General features: G+C 36.8%; 1 protein-coding gene across 8 annotated transcripts in view; it reads left to right on the top strand.

The window, feature by feature from the left end:
- Positions 1-14,198, top strand: part of NCOA1 (nuclear receptor coactivator 1) — a 234,621-nt gene that overhangs the window by 44,929 nt on the left and 175,494 nt on the right. For 6 of the 8 annotated variants that reach the window (XM_058551677.1, XM_058551679.1, XM_058551671.1 and 3 more), the window contains exon 2: positions 10,200-10,335. The exons of 1 other annotated variant lie outside the window; for it this stretch is intronic. The gene's annotated coding sequence lies outside the window, so the exon portion shown is untranslated. Of the gene's footprint in view, positions 1-1,209; positions 1,537-10,199; positions 10,336-14,198 lie in introns of those variants that run through there. One more of the 8 variants, XM_058551672.1, reaches the window with a different exon arrangement.

Raw genomic sequence — 14,198 nt, 5'->3', positions numbered from 1 at the left:
GAGATTGTATAACCCACAAAGCCTAAAATATTTACTATCTGACCCTTTGCAGAAAAAGCTTGCCAGCCCCTGGGCTAACCTAGGGTCCCTAAAATTTTCTCTCATGTTTTCCTCTAGAAGTTTTACAGCTTTGTGTTTTTTTATATTTAGGTCTATTAATTTTTGTATAAGATGTGAGGTGTGGGTTGATGTTCTTTTTTTCTTTCCCCTGTGTGGATGTCAGTTGTTCTGGCACCAGTTGTTACAAAGACAATTCTTTTTCCATTGAATTACCCTGGTACTTTTGTTGAAAATCAATTGACCATAAATATGTAGATCTATTTCTGGACTGTCTCTTCTCTTCCATTGATCCGTATGTTTATCCTTATGCCAGAATTATGGTGTCTTGATAACTATAGCTTCATAGAAAGCCTTTAAAACAGGTAGTTTAAATTTTCCAACTTTATTCTTCTTTTTCAAAATTGTTTTGAGTATTCTAGGTTCTATGTATTTCCATATAAATTTTAGAATCAACTTGTCAGTTTTTACAAAAAAGCCTGTTGGGATTTTGATTGGAATTTACATTAGATCTGTAAATTATTTGGGGAGAATTGATATCTTCACAATATTGATTGATCTGATCTTTGAAAATAGTATGTATCTCCATTTATTGAGGTCTTTGACTTCTCACTTGGTATTTTGTATTTTTGAGCACGCAGATCTTCCATTTATTTTGTTATATTTATCCTAAGTATTTCTTTTTTGATGCTAATATAACTGCTACTCTTTTGTTAATTTATTTCTAATTATTAATTGCTACCATATAAAAATACAATTGAATTTTGTATGTTGACCTTGTATCCTGCAATTTTGCTAAATTCACTTATTAGTTTTAGTAGTAGATTCTTTGTTTTTTTCTGTATACAATCCTATCACTTGTGGAAAAAGCTTTTTTTTTCATCTCTGTGCTTTTGTTTCCTTTTCTTGCGTTATTGTACTGGCAATACAGTACAGTGTTGACTAGGAGTGGTGAGAGCAGATGTTATTGCCTTGTTCCTGATCTTCGAGAAAAAGCATTTAATCTTTCTTTCATGATTATGTATGATATTAGCTGTAGATTTATGTCCTAGGCTGAGGATGTTCTCTGCTGTTTCTAGTTTTGAATCATGAATGGCTGTGGGTTTTTTCTAATCTTTTTTTTGCATCTATTAAGATGATCATTTTTGTTTCAGTCTATTAATATGAGCCAGCCTCGATGGTCTAGTGGTTAAGATTTGGTGCTCTTACCGCCGTGGCCTAGGTTTGTTTCCCAGTCAGGAAACCACACCACTTATCTGTCAATTGTCATACTGTGGTGGCTGCTTGTTGCTGTGATGCTGAAAGCTATGCCACCGATATTTCAAATACCAGCAGGGTCACCCACGGTGGACAGGTTTCAGTGGAGTTTACAGACTAAGACAGATGAGGAAGAAGGACCTGGCTACCGACTTCTGAAAAATTGGCCATGAAAACCCTATGACTAGCAGCAGGAGCATTGTCTGATTATAGCACTGGAAGGTGAGAGGATGGCATATATTCCTTATTATATATTCCTGGATTCATTCTTCTAGTGTTTGGTTAAGATATTTTGTGTCTATGTTGATGAAAGGATATTGGTCTGTAGTTTCTTTTTATTAAAGTTTTTTTTTTTTTTTTGGTTTGATTTTTGTATCAGAGTAATGCTGTCCTCATAAAATGAATTGGGAAATGTTTTCTCTTCATTTATTTCTGAAAGAGTATATGTAATATGGTATTGGTATGATTTCTTCCTTAGATGTTCGGTAGAATTTACCAAGGAAGCCATTTGTCATGGAACTTTCTTCATGGGAAGATTTAAAATTATGAATTAAATTTTTTTAATATACCAAGAGCTATTCTTGTTATCTGATTTCTTGAGTGAACTTGGTAGTTTGTCTTCAAACTTTTAAGGAATTGGTACCTTTTATCCAAGTTGTAGAATTTATTGCCATAAAGTTCATAATATTCTCTTATTATCCTTTTAATATCTGTGAGATTTCTAGTGATGTCCCCTTTTCATTCCTGATATAGGTAATTCGTGGCTTCTCTCTTTTTCTTGATCACTCTGTCCAGAAGTTTATTCAATTTTATTGAACTTTCCGAAGAGCTAGATTTCGGTTCCATGGATTTTTTTCTGTTGTTTTTTGTTTTCAATTTCATTCCTTCCTTCTAATTGCTTTGTGTTTAATTTGCTCTTCTTTTTCTACTTCCTTCAGATGGAGGCTTAGATTATTGATTCAAGACTTTTCTTTTTTTCTAGTATAAGCATTTAATGCTATAAGTTTCTCTCTAGAAACTACTTAGTGGTATCCCACAAATTTTGATATGTTCTGTTTTACTTTTCATTTAACTAAAAATATTTTCTAATATCTCTTACTTTTTGACTCTTGGGGTACTTAGAAGTGTGTTGTTTAATTTCAGACCTTTGGTAATTCTTAATCTATCTTTCAGTTACCGATTCTAATTTAATTTCTGTTTTGGTCAGAGAAAATACATTATTTGATTTTAGTTCTTTTAACTATCTTGAGGTTTCTTTTGTGGCCCACAATATGGTCTTTCTTGGTGAATGTTCTGTGTTCCCTTCAAATGAAAGTATATTCTGCTCTCGTTGTGTAGAATGTTCTATAAATGTCCAATTAGGTCAATTTCAAGTCTTCTTTTTCTGTCGTCTTGTTCTTTTGATTAATAACAAAGGAGTATTAATGTCTACAACTGTAATTGTGGATTTGTCTAATCTCCTTACAGTTTTATCAGTTTTTATTTTATTTATTTTGAAGCTGTGTTGTTAGGTAAAAACACATATAGGATTGCTGTGCCTTGTTGATGAATTGATCCTTTATCATTATTCAGTGTCCCTGTTTATCACTGATAATATTCTTTGTTCTGAGGTCTGCTTTGTCAGTTATTAATATAGCCATGCTAAGTTTTCTTTCCTTTCTGTCCTTTTACTTTTAACCTTTCTCTGTCTTTGTATTTAAAGTAAGTGTCTTGTGGATAGCACATAGTTGCATCTTATTTGTTTAATTTGATCTGATAATCTCTACCTTTTAATTGGGTGTTTGGATAATTTCTATTTAATATAATCATTGATAAATTTGGATTTAAGTCTACTGCCTTGCTAGTTGTTTACTATTTTTTAATCTTTTTTTTGTTTATTTTTTCCCATTTTTCTGCCTTGTATTGAATTAATCATTTTTCATAATTCCATTTTATCTAACACTTGGCTTATTCTATATATGTACACACGTATATTTATACACACACATATATACATATATATATACACACACACACACACATATTAGTGGTTGCTCTAGGTTATGGTTTCTCAACCTTGGCATTATCAGTAATTTTGGTTGGATAATTCTTTGTTGGGGATGGTGGAGATATCCTGTGTGCATTGTAGGATTTTTAGCAGCATCCCTGGCCTCTGTCTACTAGATGACAGTAGCAACCACTCCCCACACCCAGTTGTGACAACTCCCCACACCCAGTTGTGACAATCAAAAATGTTTGCAGACTTTGTTTCATGTATCATGTAATGACCTTACAACAGTATACTTCAGTTTTCTACCTTCCATTTTTGTACTATGTTGTCATAAATGTTACTTCTATATATGTTATTAACCCCACAATATGTTATTTTTTGCTTTAGTTGGTGTATAGCCTTCTAAAATGAATAAAAATAAGAAAAGAAATAGTCTTTTATATTTACCTTCTCTTTCTAATGCTCTTCATTTCTTTTTTGTGGATCCAGATTTTCACCTGGTAATTTTCACTCCTGCCTAAAGAACTTCCTTTAACATTTCTCGTGTCTGCAGGCAGTGAATTCTCCCAGGTTTTATTTGTCAAACATCTTTCTTTCTTCCTTCATTTGTGAAAAATATTTTTTGTTGGTTATAGAATTCTGTGTTCAGCTTTTTTTCCTTTCAGTGCCTGAAAGATGTGAACTCAGTATTGTCTTTTGGCTTGTGTAATTTCCTGAAGAGTAGGAAATTTTAATCTTTGTTGTTTGTATGTAATCTTTCTTTTTTCTGTGTCTGCCTTTGAGAGTTTTATCTTTGTTTTTCTGCAGTTTGACTATGATATATCCATGTATGTTTGTTTGTTTGTGTGCATTTTGGTATTTATCAGGATTGGGGTTCCCTGGGATTTTTTGATCTTTGGTCTGTTGTCTTGGATTCATTTGGGAAAATTCTTGGCCATTTTCTCTTCATGTATTTCTTGTATCTCATTGTTTTTGTTTTATTCTCCTGGGGCTCCAGTTAAATGGATGCTAGACATTTTGATATAATTCCATATCTCTTGGATGCCCTGAACTGTTTTTTCCCCCCACTCTTTCTAACTATGGTTTTGTTTTGTATTATTTCTATTGACTTGTCATCAGGTTCACCAGTTCTTTCCTCAGCTGTATCCAGACTGTTGTTGAACCTGTCAAAGGAATTTTTCTTCTCTAATATCATTTTTTTTGTTTCTAGCCTTTCTGTCCCCCCCACCCACCCAAAGCCCCAGTAGATAGTTGTATGTCATAGCTGCACATCCTTCTAGTTGCTGTATGTGGGACGCGGCCTCAGCATGGCGGGAGAAGTGGTGCATCCGTGTGCGCCTGGGATCCGAACCCGGGCCGCCAGCAGCGGAGCGCGCGCACTTAATGGCTAAACCAGAGGGCCGGCCTAGCCTTTCTGTTTTAAGTTTCCACTTCACTGCTGAAATTTTCCATCTCTTTATGAATGTTGTCCACCTCTTCTATTAGATCATTTAATGTATTTACAGTTATTTTAAAATGTCTGATAATTTCAGTAACTGAATCATTTCTTACTCTGTTGATTGCACTATATCTTGACAAAGGTTTTTTTTTTCTTGCCTTTGTGCATGCCTCATAATTTTTGATTTAATGTTCACCATTGTGTACAGAAGAATAGGAGAGATTGCAGTGATTTTCTTCTTCTGTCAGGCTGTTTGTGTTGGAGGTTGAGTCAATCTAATCATGAATTGAGCTGAGTTTGGATTTTGTTGCCATTGTTACCTTCAGTGCACCACAGGCTTCAGATTTCTCCAGCAGTTGGCTGCTGTTCCATTGTGTTTAGAGTGTGGCATGTGGTACTACAGGATTTTCTCTGTGTTCCTATAACACCCTCATCTTTCAACGGTCTTTGCACATTTGTGCAATAGAGAGATTTCTCTTCATGTTATTGTCCCTTTCCCAGTGATAGACTATTGTTGCTTGTTACCCAGTGCTATGCTTGTGGGACAGGGTGGGGTTCTCTTTTGTTCTGGTCCAGACTCAATCCTGGTCAGGCCCTATGTTTCTGGGCACTGGTGATAGGGCTTTCTCACTTTTTCTGCTCTCTTCCTTGTGGCAGTCAAACTCTGTTGTATATTTGTGTTTGGTCTTTAGGAATATCCTCTCCCTCCCGTAGTGGTAGTAGGTTTCTCCCTGATGTTAGTGCAGGATCCTTTGCTCAAGACTTTTTCCTGCTTCCCCTCCCCCACAGTGGCAGAGGGATTTTTTTGCATCTACCCTCTCCTAGCATAAGTAGATATACCTGTGTCTGGGGGCTTGAGAGTGTTTTCTCCCCCACCCCCAGAGGCAGAGGCATTTTACTTCTGTTCTCCTCTGAAGCACTGGGTTTTTGGCTGGACCCGGGGGTAAGAAGATTTTCTGTCCTTCCCCTAGTGGCTTGAGGCTTTTGCTCTGTGTGGGAGAAAGGTTGGGGAATTAGGCAGGGCTTCAGGCCTATGCTTGTCATTTCCTGCACTCTTGCCCCAATGATTCAGGGCTCTTTCTTGTTTCCTGTCCTACCTCTAAGCTTTCTTGTGATCATCTGGTTGAGGCATGTAGAAGAACTTGCAGTTGAGAGTAAACTCTTCTTGTGTCTGGGGTCCCCAGCCATTCCTAACTGACACACTAGTCTGCACTTGATCTTTAAGAATTTGTTAAAATTTTAGCAGAGTTTTTCTTAGACACTTGTATGGTGGCCACTTCTTTTTCTGTGACCTGCCAAAGGTAAAACAGTTTGTGTGTGCAGTCTCTCCTTGAAGGAACTTGTCCCCCTTGAAGGAACTTGTCCCTTTTTGGAATTAAATTTTCTTGGTTGCTTTGTGACCTCAACTCTTTGTTAGGCTCAAGAGAAGTTTTGATTTTATAGATCCGGCTTTTTTCTCATTAGAGTGGGAATGACATTCTTTTGTGGCTTTCTGCATTCTAAGTGGAAGTGGAACTACTTAAGAGTTCTTGACAAGGTATGCTGATTCAAACTGCTGTTTATTTTGTTCCCTCTTTAAGTTTTCCCTTACCTTCACCTGCCTCTTGAGCACTTCATTTAGGATTGAACACAAACAGCTACTTCCTCCATGAAGCCTTTCCTGATCCCACTAAGTAGAATGGAACATTTATTGACTTGCACAACTGTCTTGACTCTTGTACAACTGTACTTCATTTTTGCAGCCCCATGGAAACCCTCAGTGAGGTTGGGCAGCTTTCAGAATTTGAGGCCTCTTACCCTGAGAACTATTGTTCTGCTTTCAGAGATTATGACTATAATGGTTGATAGACTTTAGATAGGATCATAGAGTAAACTTGAGATAAAAGATAAAGTCATGTACAAGAGAACTTATATTTATTAATAGAATAAAAATTTGTGAAATCACCCCACATAGGTTCGTGTACTTTTTGGTTTGTACAGTTATTGCTCTTGAAATAAATTATTTTCAGAAATAAGACTTAAATTTGTAGAATCTAATTTCTTAAAAATAGGGGCTTGCTTACACAAACTAGTATGTATTCACACAATGAAATATCGTGAAGCTTTAAAAGACAGTGAAGAAACATATCCTAACATGGAAAATCTGCAGGCTATACCAAATAAAAAAAAAGTAAGCTGGGAAACTGAACATTTTGTGTAAAAAGGCAGGAGGACTAAGACAATATTTGCAGTTAGGCGTATTTGCATAAAGAGTCGCTGAAAGGATGTACAAGATAATAAAAGTCATGACCTATATATAAGCAAGCGCAACGTGAGCTGCACGTGGATGATATAGGAGTGAAACCTCTCAAACGTATGTTCTTTTTTACATCATTTTGATTTCTTGATTCATGTGAATGTAGTATGTGAATTCAAAAAAATTAATTAAAAAGTAAATATAACTGTGTGGATCTTAAAAGATAACAGGAAGATCTGAAAAATACTGCAGAGCTGATAAAAAAATGTTGGCGTATGAAATAAAAATTGTGTGTGAGATAGCTTTATTTTATATAACCAGATTTTACCAATGAAAAAGCAAATACAAAGCATGGAAAGTTGCAAAGAGCAAGGTTCTATGAATCTGGCTCCAGATGAATAAATATGTAAAAAGAGTGGCTTTCTAGCACGATTAGAAAGGTTTTGGTTCTAGATCCAGTAATAGTATGGGTGATCATTCAAAGCAGAAAGTAGCATTGTGTGTGGGCAACAACTATGATAGAAATACCCAGCACTCAAAGAGTGGACTGGGCAACCGTTTCTTACGAATGAAATCCCGAGGCATATCCTTAGAAACTGATAAAATGTATCTAACTATTGTCAGGAAGAATAAGGAGATGAGAATACCAAAGGATATTTTTATCACAAATTAAAACATATAAAGAAACAATAATTATATTACTTAAAGAGATTATAGCCCAGAAATCAACCTTATTGTACGCAAACAAGTGAATATATTAAGAAGAAACTTTTTAAACCGAGGAACGATGGAATTACTGTTGCTAGGAAAACTGGCAATTCGGAATACAGTTCAGTTTAGAGTCAAATCTCATTCATACATCATTTGGAATGAAGTACTCAAACAATTTCTCCACAGAAAGGTTAAAATCAGAGTACGTACCTGCTATTATTGAAGGTGGGAGAAAGTTCTAAGCAGAGAAATAATAAAAGAAATGAAAAAGGCAATGATAGAAAAATCTGGCCACCTAAAAATAAAAACTTCAGTATTAAAAGCCAGTGATAGACTGAGAAAATGTTAAAAGTAAGTGGAAGAAACAGTATTTTCACAATATAAACAACCTATACAAATGGTTAAGGAAAACATGAAGAAACCCTTCTCCCATCTCATTCCCCATAGGGCTGGAAGAGGGAGAGTGGCAAAAGTTTGGAAACAAAGGCAGTGTGAGTTTTGGGGGAAGGATCTGATTAACAACATGTAAAAGGGTTACTGGATAGCATTCAGTGTCTACCTGAATTTGAAGACGTTAGTATTATAGCAGAATCAGTGCATATGGTTGTGTGATTTTTCTCTAGCAGCACTTGATTGGATTGACCCAGGATTAGGAATTTGAGGGTGGTGAAATGCAAGGAAGAAAGTAACATACTAGGTGGACTGATAGCTTGGGTGACAACCAAGATTTTGAGACTGGTGATAACACAGAAACTAAAGAGATGAAAGGGTAGGTAGAGTGCATCTAAGGGATTGAGTCTGGACCCAAGTTAGAAAAAATAGAGTAGGATATTGAATAAGAAAGAGAAGAGGGTAGTCCACCCATATGGCATGAGCCTGAGGGAAAGAAGGGGATTGCTTGTGAGTTTGGGTCTGGAAATGTCAGTGTGGAGAGGGTTGACTCCTACTGCCTTAGCCTTCACTCTACAGGGTTCTTTTCGAGAGCGAGATTTGGCCCAGTGGTTGAAAGGAATGTTCAGTGATGAGGTTGAGGATGCAGAGGTGATTTGTTTGGCTGTGTAAAAGGGGTTTCCAGAGGCCTCTGTGGAAAAGGTTAGAAGGAAAGGCAGCAGTGGGGGAATGCATAGAGTGGGTGAAAAAGCCTAGAAAACACTGTAGGCATGAATGTAGGAGAGAGGATAGTTGGCCAGAATGGTTGTCTTGGGAATAAAGCCCAAGGGTGACAGGGGTGGGAGCCTCAGGTAGTATTAACTAGCAAGATTCCTGAATTCACCTGTGGTATGCTGATTATCTCTAGAGCCTGATCCACTGTGTGTTTGTGATCTAAAGGGATATTAGTAAAAAGCTTAACCCTGGGTGGTAAAGCCTAAGGCAATTACGCTTTAAATAATGAAAGCCAGTAGGGCTCACATTTCTTAAGAATTCTCTGATGTCTGCCAAGTCCCCACTGTTTGGAGTTAGCTTTGAGGTAGAGTGGGAAGATATAGCACTACTATTAATTTAGTAAAATCCAACTTGTAATATGCCACTGACAGTGACCCAGGAATGAATGGTAGTCATCATATTGGGCACTTCTTTATCATAGAGATATCTTCTGCTGGGAATCTTGTTTCTTCCTACTGTTCCGTTTTACCTGAAACTGGGTACTGAGGCCACTGCTGCTGGGGTGATTTCAGCAACTCTGATGAGTGAGCTCATGGTTATGTGCTCCTTGCCTCCTTGGAATACCGATGCAAAGCCCAATTTGCTGCATACCTCCTTTGGGGATCTGAACTTTTTTAAAGCTAATGACTAATTATCTCTTATCAACTTTATTTATTATACTTTTAATCTTTAATTTCAATTTTTTAATTTATTTGTTTTTATTTATTTATTTATTTTTGCTGAGGAAGATTCCCCCTGAGCTAACATCTGTTGCCAATCTTCCTCTTTTTGCTGAGGAAGATTCTCCCTGTGCTAACATCTTGCCAGTCTTCCTCTATTTTGTATATGAGCTGCTGCCACAGCATGGCCACTGATAGACGAGTGGTGTAGGGTCTGCACCTGAGAACTGAACCCCGGGCCGCCAAAGCGGAGCATGCCCAATTTAACCACTAGGCCACCAGGGCTGGCCCTCAGTTTTTTTAAATCTCAAGTAGGGACACAATTGGGAATTTGCATTTCTTTTTTTTTTTTCCTTCTTTTCCTTTGTTTTTTCCCCAAAGCCCCAGTAGATAGTTGTATGTCATAGTTGCACATCCTTCTAGTTGCTGTATGTGGGACGCGGCCTCAGCATGGCCGGAGAAGCCGTGCGTCGGTGCGCGCCCGGGATCCGAACGGGGCCGCCAGTAGCGGAGCGTGCGCACCCAACCGCTAAGCACGGGGCCGGCCCATGAATTTGCATTTCTTGAACAACTAAAGCATCTGTGTGAGAATCTTTGTATGCTTACAGAAAAACAGTGATGTGTCACAGTATCTAAAATTTGTAGTGTTTTTAGTGGACTAAATATGTCTTCTTTCTCCTACTTTAGATCTATCCATACTAATGGAAATGTAACTGGAACTGACTCTGATGATAAAATCAAGGACCATCAGGCAAGATCATGCAGTAGGAATCTTTGCTTCCAAATGAAGACACCGATATTTAGAATTTCTACTTATTCTAAGGTATTTGAGGCACAATTTTTATTTAATTTGACTCCTTGGCAGTCATTTTTTAATGTTGGTCTCTATATATAGATTTCATAAGTTTAGAAGTTTTTATGCTAGAATGGTTAGCTTTTAAAGAAGAGTTCACTCCCCTCTCCCACCCATTCCCCACAAAAACTGAAAAAAGATCCAGATTCTAAAAGGAAGTAATCCTAATAATTAGGAAAGCATGTCAATTATAAGAAATATAGTGATTGAAGATTAAGACTCAGTCAACTATCTGTGATAGAAGAAATGGAATGAATAAATGCCAATTTAATAATTATTTTATTTATGTCATGACCCTCTGAGATGAGCAACTGAATTCAGAACTCTAACAGAGTGCACCCACATAATACAAAAGATCCTGGTGATTGTCCTTTAGATAGAGTTGGAAACCTTTTTCTCCTGTTCTCCTAAACTTAGTGCTAAGGGTTTTCTATTTACCAAGAAGTGTCACTTTTATTCCCCATAGACTGTCCCTGTAGACCTTTGGGATCTGATGGGTTAGTTTCTCTTGGGCCGGAAGAGCAAGATATGTAATTAAAGAATCAAGTGACACTTCCAAATCATGGGGTGGATCCCCACTTTAAAAACTACATAAGACAATTGAAAACAATCAAAGGAAACACAGTATCAACAGAAAACAAGCATAGTGCTCTCTGTTTTTCTAAAATATGTATAAATTCCAAACAGGGTACAGTTAGGTGTTTATTTAAGAACAAAATATTTTTTCTTTTAATTATATTTTTGCAAATAGGCAGAAAGTGTAGAAAGATAATTATTTTAGGAGATAGGTCAAAGTTGGTTGGTTCTCTGTATACATTATAGAGGTTTGTAAATTAATCTTGCTAGAATACAGAGAACGTGAAAATCTGAGAAAAATGTATCACCTATTACTAAGATTATTAATTTCATTTTGTTCTGTTTTGGAATAAGAATATGTAAAGCGATAAATTCTAAAATAATAAGAATCCATGATATTGGAAAATCCTAAGACTGCCTCAGTTAAGATTACCTCTTAGAAGGGAATGGTGTAATTGAGCAATTTTTGCCAAAGAAAAGTTACCTCGAATCAAATAGCAGATAAAAAGAATGAGGTTGCTGTGATGAGAAGTTTAAAAACTTATCTGCATTGGGGGCTGGCCCGGTGGCGCAAGTGGTTAAGTGCGCGCACTTCGCTGCGGTGGCCCAGGGTTCACCGGTTCGGATCCCGAGCGGACACTGACGCAACGCCTGTCAAGCCATGCTGTGGCAGCATCCCATATAAAGTGGAGGAAGACGGGCATGGTTGTTAGCCCAGGGCCAGTCTTCCTCAGCAAAAAAAGAGGAGGATTGGCAGATGTTAGCACAGGGCTGATCTCCTCACAAAAAAACACAAAAAAAACACAAAAAACTTATCTGCAACTATCAGCTATATTATCCTTTTCAGAAATTTTCTAGTGTCATTTTGAATTAACTGGTAATGATGATTAAATGTATTATTGTCTTATTATCAGAACCTTTTTCTTTCTTTTTTTTTTTTTTAGATATCTCTCCTTCTTACTTTCATTTAACAATATTAATTGAATGTCCAAGCTTTGCGAAGAATGATTTTTGATATGTGGAAGAATATATATTATTCTGTAACTTCATTATGAATGAAGTTGAAGACAGCATCACTCAGAATGTTTACTTTGGGGCCAGGGAGGCTAAATACATTTATTTGAAAACCATTTAAAAGCAATCAAAAAATGAGCACAGAAAATCAGAGTTTAGAATCCGTTTCTAGGTAATATAAAAGTTCTATATTCAGATCTCAACTAAAGTTAAGATTAGGGAGTAGGAAGTTCTGATCAATTGAATTTGCCAACTAATTGGTTGTGGTTGTTAACTATATGATTCTACTTGTAAAGTCCCAAATAGCCAAAATTAGGTTGCTTAAATCTTTAAATTAGGGATTTCTAATTAGTCAATTTCTTTTATCTCCCCATTCTTTTGCAAGTTTTCACAGAGTGATATCCCCTATTAATATGGGTCATTTTCCCTTTTGAAAATGAGGAAAAGTGAAAATTTTACAAACTTAGGCTTAGAAGTTTTATATAATACTTTTTGACAATATTTTCTTGTAATTTTTTTTTTTGGTGAGGAAGATTAGCCCTGAACTAACATCTGTTGCCAATCTTCCTCTTTTTGCTGAGGAAAATGGGCCCTGGGCTGACATCCACGCCCATCTTCCTCTACTTTATATGTGGGACGCCTGCCACAGCATGGCTTGATAAGCAGTGCTAGGTCTGTGCCTGGGATCCGAACCTATGAACCCAGGGCTGCCAAAGTGGAGCACATGAACTTAACCACTGCCCCACTGGGCTGGCCTCAATTTTCTTGTAATTTTTTTGAGAAGACTTTAGATTTTGAGATTGTGGGATTTTGTTTTTTTTGTGGGGGGGGAGGTGGAGAATCAACACAAAACAAAATCAGTACATGAGTAAAGGCCCTAGAACATTTGTAAGGTTGTATCTTCGATTATAGTTTACAGTAAGTTAAAATGGAACCTTTTAAAAATATTTCATTTGGACTCAAAATATTTTAAAACAAATTTCAGTGAGGTATATTAAAGGAATAGGTATTCCCTTGCTATAGTTTTCTCTGTGATATGACGGAAAGAGCACAAGTTTTGGCTCTTCTACTTTCATGCTACCCTAGGGAATTGAATTAATATTTCTGTCTCACTTTCCTTCTCTATAATAATTAATTTTAGACTTGTGATGAAAAATGAAATAAATATCAAATTATATAAAATAATGCTTTTCAGTGTGAAATTAATGAATATTGTTGCTAAAGACAAAGACGACCACACTACTGTAGTTACCACTCACAGTTATCCTTCTCATAGCAAAGAACAGATTAACTCACGCTACTACTGAGAAGCTTGTAAAACCAGTTTCAAAGTTAATGACAAATATTATGCTTGGAGAGAAAGTAAAATGAGCTTTTGGCAAAAATCCCTTATCAAAGGCATACCATCTGGAAAAGCAATTACTGTCATGTGTGCATGCTAGCAGATATTTTGTTTTTCAGTTGGATGAAAGCACTGATGGTGCAGAGGACATACCAGCACTTCATATAAGTGTGTTAGTGTTTATCACTGAAAAATCCACACTACCACGGAAGAGTTGTTTGTTATTTTGTTTTGTTGTTGTTGCTGGTGGTGGTGGTTAGTGGTTTTTTAAGAAGCCATTGTTGCCTGGAAAGGTGGCATAGGTTCCTCTGATCAAAGCCCAACAATGTCAGCTGCAGGAAAGGGTGCACTTGGTCTGTAAGTAAAAGAGATTGCACTGGGATATCAATTTATATCCCCCTTTTTTCAGAGAGAAGAATTGGCATTCAGTAATGTGATTTCTGATCATGATTTTCTGTTGAAGGAAGCAGTAAAAATTGTGGAGATAAGCATTTTGGCCACTAAAGCCATGTCTTTTTAGAGTTTTGTGAAGCAATGGTCAGCAAATATGGGGTTCTGCTTTTCCACAGTGATGTATGCTAGTAGGGTGACAGGGCTTTATATGTTTAGTTTTTTAGTGAAATGAGATAAACATTTCTTTACTGCTGATATTGCCATTTCTGTTATTTCAAGGGGGCATAACTTAGCAAATATATTTAGTATTTCAAGTAGAATTTATAGCTTTGTATTCACTGTATCACGAGTTTTAAAATTAAGGATGAGATATGAGGATTTTATGTCTGAATTATGGTACAAAGTAATTCAGTCACTGGGGCCGGCCCCGTGGCTTAGCGGTTAAGTGCGTGCGCTCCGCTGCTGGCGGCCCGGGTTCGGATCCCGGGCACGCACCGATGCACCGCTT

The sequence above is a fragment of the Diceros bicornis genome, chromosome 12 (genome assembly GCF_020826845.1).
Source record: "Diceros bicornis minor isolate mBicDic1 chromosome 12, mDicBic1.mat.cur, whole genome shotgun sequence".
Classification (NCBI taxonomy): Eukaryota; Metazoa; Chordata; class Mammalia; order Perissodactyla; family Rhinocerotidae; genus Diceros; species Diceros bicornis.
This window is presented reverse-complemented; position numbering and strand designations above follow the sequence as displayed.